We start from the raw sequence: 8,373 nt of genomic DNA, 5'->3' as shown, positions 1-8,373 counted from the left end.
CGAGGGTTCGGTCCTCGGTGGAGGCATATTTGTTTTCATTTGCTGAATGTAATCTGCATAGTACGGTATCATAGAGAGATTACGGTGGGTCTTCTACAAAACGTTTGCACTTACGTACCTGTACTACAAACACAGATACGAAACTACAAACGTTTTCATTGGTCAGCTTTTAAAGAAACCTTTTGCAGCTTGTGGACGCGAATTGTTTCGCATCACTGAATCTACTAGATTCCAAACTCGTTTTCTGTGTACCCTCCCCCAATGAGCCCATCGATTAGTACCAAAATATTATTCATACCACTTTCAGGTCCATTTCATTTCGTTAGAGTCTTATGTCACCAGCAGGGTTAGCGATGTGCTTTGCAAATTCACTGGTGTCCAAAATTAAAGCAACAAACTGATGTTCCACGTCCCGTGTCTAATTCACGATATAATCGTACAAACTGTCAACAGATGTCGTTACGATCGTGTTTTGCACCGAAGATGGCATTCCGATCAATGGACAACCAATCCGGCAATGATGTTACGGCACCTATCAAGCGGGGTAGTGTTTGCAGGGTAGTTCCACATCCACAGTCGCCGTGTGCGCAGTCGCAGACGGTGCAGCACGGCACAGAGAAGACGCCTACAGGCTCTCTGCTGTGAAGGGCCAGAAGCAGGAGAGTCGCAAACTGATGTGGCCCGTTGGCTTAACGTGAATCGTTGGCAGGGCCGATCACGCATGATATCAGAAAGAGTGGACTGTTATTTGGCTGTAAGGGCACGACGGTACAGCCTCAGTACTGTACGGCAACTGGCATCCAGTATCGCAGCAGCCACTGTATATGTTGTATCGAGGCAAACGGTGTACAGAAGGCTTCAGCAGAGTGGCCTTTCTTGTTGGAGACCTGCTGCCTGCTGTGTCTTCACAGAAGGGAAGGTCTAGAGTGGAGCCGTCAACATGCCACCTAGACGATAGAACGGCCGGCCAATGTTCTTTTCACAGATGAGTCCCGATTTGGTCTGGAGAGTGATTTTCGACCGATTCGCATCTGGAGGGCACGTTGAGATCCCTTGCTATACCAACAGGACAGGACAGATAGTTTAATTTGTGGAAGGGTCCAAAATGAGTGGTTGTCAGTTGCACTCGAACATACTACTTTATTCATTTGACAAACATTACAATAGTAAAGAAAACATTAAAAAAACATAGTAAGCCAAACATTAATTTTAGAGCTTAATTCCCGCTTAAATTCGCCATTCAACCTCACGCCTCAAGGGCAAAACAGCTTTAATTTAAAATCGGCTGAAGGCCAATAACTTAAGACTCAAAAACAGGAATTTGAATTTAAAAGGCAGAAGGCCTTATCTTAAAACAAAAAATGGTTCAAATGGCTCTGAGCACTATGGGACTCAACTGCTGAGGTCATTAGTCCCCTAGAACTTAGAACTAGTTAAACCTAACTAACCTAAGGACATCACAAACATCCATGCCCGAGGCAGGATTCGAACCTGTCACCGTAGCGGTCTTGCGGTTCCAGACTGCAGCGCCTTTAACCGCACGGCCACTGCGGCCGGCTTATCTTAAAACATTTCTCTAAATTAGGCTGAAGGCCCAAACAATCTCACGCCTTAAGGGCAAAACAACTTTAACTTAAAATCGGCTGAAGGCCAGTAACTTAAGGTTCAAAACAGGAATTTGAATTTTAAAAAGCAGGCGGCCTTATCCTAAAATTTCTTTAAATCAGGCTTAAGGCCCAAACAGTCTCACGCCTTAAGAGCAAAACAACTTTAATTTATAATCGGCTAGAAGCCATATATAAACAAACAACAAGGACAAATAAGAAAAGGCAGCACATCAAATGGCGCTCAGAAGTTTCCAGGGGTCGGCCTGGAATTCAGACACTAACGTTCGCTTAGGTGAGACAGGCAGTCAGCCCAACAAATTCTCAATCCGACGGCAACCCAACCGACAGACAGTCAACGGACCAAGCGACAGGATAACTCCCGCTTCACCCGACCGGCACACAACAGGGAGTTCAATGGAACAACGCTGAAGGTATCGGCGCCCACAACGAATTACACATTCAGCTGTCAAACTACACGCTGTGCTGGACAGCCACAACACAACGAGGAAAATACATTGCCTGAATTTACGTCAACATCCAGGGCAGGTAAGCAGAACGTTAACGGCCACAAGACAGAAGATTCCGCTGGTGCACTTAAACTCAAAATAATCAAGTTAAGTTAAACTCCACAGGAGGGCTGCTAGAATTTCGCCAACTTCAAAACACACGTTGTTGCTCGTGGGAATGTCCTAACAGTCCACAATGAAATTCAAACGACATAATGTGAACAGTTGGCGCTGGCTGGTAGATTAAGTAAACACTCAACTTTCGTGTCCGGGACCAGTCAGCCACGGACCTCGTAGCAATGGGAACAGCCCCTCACACTCCGACTGCGCATGGACGCCGCCAATGGGCCCGGCCAGACATGCACCACAGAGACTTCCTCGCTGTTCCACGCCAAGCAACCAACTGACCAGGCCCGGAAACGGTGAAAGAACCAAATGTACGTCGGCCGATGAGACGACCAACGGAACTACCAACCAACGGTCGTCCCGTTCCAATCTGCATCCATCGGACAGCTCATGTGTGTCGCCAGCGGTCGGCGAGCACTGGGTGTCGGGGCCTCACCAGCGCTCCGCCCCGACTTCACTGCTGCTGTGTCCCGACTGCACTGCTGGTCCATCTCCTACTGACTGCCAGACACACGACAACCCTGAGATACTATCGATCGCTCCAGTGGTGGTACGACAATGCACTTATCGATACGCGCTGCTGCTGCCGCTCACCGGAAAGAGAGGCAGGAAGTTATTGATGCCAGTAAATGGAATAAGAAAACGAGGCGGCAGTACCGTAATAGAAGATGACAAACAGCAAATGGCATGAACACGAGCCGTGCACGGCTCACACGTGGAACACGATTTCGCGACCCAAACACTGTGGAAAGAGACCGATATCGAGGAGGTTTCCTAATCGAGTGGGCAGGGATTATCTTGACCACTGGAACACCTCTTCATGAAATTGTACAGGTGCATCAGTATGATTAAACTGCTGTCAGATACCGTGAGGAGATCTTGGGATCTCATGCGCGTTTATTGCGAGGTGGTGTGGGGTCAGACTTCGTACTAATGACGATAATGCTCGACCTCATAGAGTACCACGGGTGGTTGATGTTCTTTGGAAACAGAGCATGTTTGGAATGCACTAAGGGGACGGGTTGCATCACGTCAGCATGCACCAACCACTCTCCAAGATTTGTGAGCAGCTCTGCAGGAAGAATGGGCATTATTGCTTCAACGTGAGATTGATGTGTTCTTTACATACACTACTGGCCATTAAAATTGCTACACCACGAAGATGACGTGCTACAGACGCGAAATTTAACAGACAGGAAGAAGATGCTGTGATATGCAATGATTAGCTTTTCAGAGCATTCACACAAGGCTGACGCCGGTGGCGACACCTACAACGTGCTGACATGAGGAAAGTTTCCAACCGATTTCTCATACACAAACAGCAGTTGACCGGCGTTGCCTGGCGAAACGTTGTTGTGATGCCTCGTGTAAGGAGGAGAAATGCGTACCGTCACATTTCCGACTTTGATAAAGGTCGGATTGTAGCCAATCGCGATTGCGGTTTATCGCATCGTGACATTGCTGCTCGCGTTGGTCGAGATCCACTGACTTTTAGCAGAATATGGTATCGGTGGGTTCAGGAGGGTAATACGGAACGCCGTACCGGATCCCAACGTCCTCGTATCACTAGCAGTCGAGATGACAGGCCACTTATCCACATGGCTGTAACGCATCGTGCAGCCACGTCTCGATCCCTGAGTCAACAGATGGGGAAGTTTGCAAGACAACAACCATCTGCACGAACAGTTCGACGACGTTTGCAGCGGCATGGACTATCAGCCTTGAGACCATGCCTGTGGTTACCCTTGACGCTGCATCACAGACAGGAGCGCCTGCGATGGTGTACTCAACGACGAACCTGGGTGCACGAATGGCAAAACGTCATTTTTTCGGATGAATCCAGGTTCTTTTTACAGCATCATGACGGTCGCATCCGTGTTTGGCGACATCGCGGTGACCGCAAATTGGAAGCGTGTATTCGTCATCGCCATACTTGCGTATCACCCGGCGTGATGGTATGGGGTGCCATTGGTTACACGTCTCGGTCACCTCTTGTTCGCATTGACGGCACTTTGAACAGTGGACGTTACATTTCAGATGTGTTACGACCCGTGGCTCTACCCTTCATTCGATCCCTGCTAAACCCTACATTTCAGCGGGATAATGCACGACCGCATGTTGGAGGTCCTGTACGGGCCTTTCTGGATACAGAAAATGTTCGATTGCTGCCCTGGCCAGCACATTCTCCAGATCTCTCACCAATTGGAAACGTCTGGTCAATGATGGCCGAGCAACTGCCTCGTCACAATACGCCAGTCACTACTCTTGATGAACTGTGGTGGCCGAGCAACTGGCTCGTCACTACTCTTGATGAACTGTGGTATCGTGTTGAAGCTGCATGGGCAGCTGTACCTGTACACGCCATCCAAACTCTGTTTGATTCAATGCCCAGCCGTATCAACGCCGTTATTACGACCAGAGGTGGTTGTTCTGGGTACTGATTTCTCGGGATATATGCACCCAAATTGCGTGAAAATGTAATCACATGTCAATTCTAGTATAATATATTTGTCCAATGAATACCCGTTTATCATCTGCATTTCTTCTTGGTGTAGCAATTTTAAAGGCCAGTAGTGTAGTTTCTACGTTAATGTCGTATTTTTATACTGTCTTGTGGCAAAATAAACGCAACCTTGCAAAATTTCCGTTTGTTGCCTTAATTTTGAACACCAGTGTAATTTCCAACTTGCTTATCATTTCTATATATTATCATCATGGAACCACTAATTACATATTTCGACATTGAGTCTGATAAGTGCATGTTGTTTAGTAAGTATCTCCATACGTTTCCGTTGGGGGAGGGTACACAGAAAACAGATTTGGAATCTAGTAGTTGTAGTTTGTGAAACAAATCGCGTCCACGACATACAAAAGGCTTCTTTAAAAGCTCACCAATGAAAACGATTGTAGTTCTATATCTGTTTTCGTAGTACGTTAGTACAAAAGTTTTGTGGAAGACCAAATGTAATCGCTGTATGATTATTAAGGCAGCAGATACCGCACCATGCAGACCACATTTAGCAAATAAAAACAAATTTGCCTCCATCCAGAATCGAACTCTCGACCTTCTGCATGCTTAACCAAAATGATATCCGCTGCACCAACTGCACACCACTAATAGTTTACGCTGGCAGGTGTTGTTACCCAACATACCCGCCAGGGTAGCCGAGAGCGCTAACGCGCTGCTTCCTGGGCGCGGGTAGGCGCGCTGGCTCCGGATCGAATCCGCCCAGAGGAGTAACGAGGAGGGCCGGTGTCCGGACAGCCTGGATTTGGTTTTTAGGCGGTTTTCCACATCCCGCTAGGTGAATACTGGGCTGGTCCCCACGTTCCGCCTCCGTTACACGACTGGCAGAAATTCGAATATATTCACACTATTCCATGGCTTACACTAGACGTAGACAGCTGGAGTACACTTATTCTGTTCCAGGGGGTACGGGGTGGCGACAGGAAGGGCATCTGGCCACCCCTTAAAATTAACATGCCACGTCTGTTTAACCATAACAGCAGACCCTGCACCGTCAGGATTATTGCTTGGGAAGAGAGGGATGTAGTTACCGTACATGTGATTACAGTGTTACCAGACTGCCAATCTTTAACGTCCATTTACCGCCGAAAACATGCGCAGGACGAGATTTTGTGACAGTCATTTTTGTACTGCTAATATGTGAGGATAAGAAGTCCTAATACTCGAATTTATCTTCAACCTGTATAGACGGCCTCTTCAAATGCGCCACATATTAATAGCAAGGAATACGAAACTAAGTTAAGATTGTTGTAATACAACGCAGTGACTAGCAGAAAAATGACACTCAGAACATTCTACACACATGCGTGATCGTGTCTCCTGTTGCATAAGGCATTCAGCCATAAACACAATTACTGTTATTGATCAATTAATCATCTTCCCACACAATCCATCCTCAGGTTTTACAGCGTGACACATTCATCGTCGCTGAGGGTGGCAACAGCATGAAACAGAGAACAATCGATGCAAAGTGTTCCTAATGGCGGCGACATTTAACGATGAGTATTCGGGAACGGGCGGCTAATGTACCGCGCATTTACCGTAGCTAGTCGTATCATTCTAATTTATCTAGTTAACCATTTAATAATAAGATCAGTATATACGCGGCCAGAGGTTCCGCTCGACAATGTCAGGATTGGCTCTTGAGCAAAAACGATTGACGACCATTGCTTTATTCCTTTTCTACATATTTATCTTTCAGCTCGACACATTTTCCGAATGGTACATGATTTGATGGAGACCTTGCTTGCAGAAGTCTGCAGCTTGGCTGTTCAGCATCGAAAATCGACTGGTCGTCATTCTAGAAATAACTGCCACACAAAGGTTTTATCATCGGAGGAAAGAGAAAGAAGTCACTGGGTGCCGTGTGCCTAATCTGTCGGGGAATTAAGTTTAATAACTCAAATAAGCAGCATGTTTGATTGCCTCCTGTGCAGATAAGCTGGTGCGTTGTCGTGGAGCAGAAACACCCCCTTCTATACCTTTCTGCAACACAGCTTCCCGAGACCTTGTCGGGAGATTTCGGTTGTACCCTCCTACGATCGGGTGCACCTTATGAGCATAACCTGTTAACACCTCTGTGTAAGAGTCAGTATCATGTTGCCTGATGAAGGTTGTGTCTTCGTTATTTTCGGCGTTGATGAATGCTCATGTTTCCATAGCTTATTTTGCTCCTTTGCCTCGGGTCGTTGTGATACACCCAGCTCTCGTCCATGGTGATTAGACAGCCACATCTACACACATACTCTGCAACGCACCTCATGGTGCACAGCGGAGATTACCCTGTACCACTAGTAGTCATTTGCATTCCTGTTCTACATACACACAGAGCGAGTGAAAAATGAGTATCTACGTGCCTCCGGACGAACAATAGTTTCTCTTATCTCCGTGGTTCTTTGTGGGTTCAAACGCCGGTTCTTTAATCATCTGGATGGGCGTGACGCAGCTGCATTTCCGCTGCTGCCACCGTTCAAATGGTTCAAATGGCTCTGAGCACTATGGGACTTAACTGCTGAAGTCATCAATCCCCTAGAACTTAAAACTACTTAAACCTAACTAACCTAAGGACAGCACACAGATCCATGCCCGAGGCAGGATTCGAACCTGCGACCGTAGCGGCCGCGCGGATTCAGACTGTAGCGCCTAGAACCGCTCGGCCACTCCGGCCGGCTGCCACCGTTCGCTGGAAATTATGAACAGGTGTGACCAGTTACAGAAGTCAATGGGTAGTGACCTTCGCCACGTTCAACATGTCGTGTAATACGTTGACAACTGACCCACGACTGGCTGTCACTTTTTCCACTGTCGCTTCGATTGTGACACGCCTATTTTCGAGCACGATGGCCACTTCTTCCACTTCGGCTCCCGCTTCTTCGCACAGAAGTGGTCTGCTACTTCGTTCTTCATCATTCAGAATTATGTGAACAAAGTGGAAGCGTCTGCGCTACCTACCACTGTGTCATAGGATGGTGTATTGTTGCCATACACTTCCATCAGCTCAACAAGATATAAATTATGTGTCACTTGGAAGTCAGATCCGGAAGCTGGAGAGGTCTGGAGAGATGGAGTAATAGTCTCTGACCGTTCTTTCCACCAACCTGTCATCTTCTAGTTGTGTCCCCAGCGCAGAAGACAGCTCGTCGGTCGTGCGGGCTTCTTCGGCGGAGGCAGCTACACTGTCAGTTTGAAGCTGTGATTGTGAATTTTGCGGGATGCCACTTGCCCAGGTTAGCTTCTCTATCTACAGAGGGCAAGATCTGCAGTACTGACAATGACGGTACGCGACACTTCTCATGAATGTATCCTGTTTGGTTATTATTTAAATACTCACACATTTACACTGTCTTTTACAACACTCGACATAGCTTTCTCAATTGTATGGTAACTTATCTATCCTACTTCCGAAATATGATAAATATATGCGGCCCTCCAACATGCACTAGAATACTGAGTATTACAAATTCACAACTAAGTTACGACGGATGTAGAGTACATGTCCGCCTCTGAAGAACACCCGAAACGCCGGCCGGTGTAGCCGAACGGTTCTAGGCGCTTCAGTCTGGAACCGCGCCATCGCTACGGTCGCAAGTTCGAATCCTGCCTCGGG

This window comes from Schistocerca americana, chromosome 4 (assembly GCF_021461395.2).
Source record: "Schistocerca americana isolate TAMUIC-IGC-003095 chromosome 4, iqSchAmer2.1, whole genome shotgun sequence".
Lineage (NCBI taxonomy): Eukaryota > Metazoa > Arthropoda > Insecta > Orthoptera > Acrididae > Schistocerca > Schistocerca americana.
Note: the sequence above shows the minus strand (reverse complement) of the source record.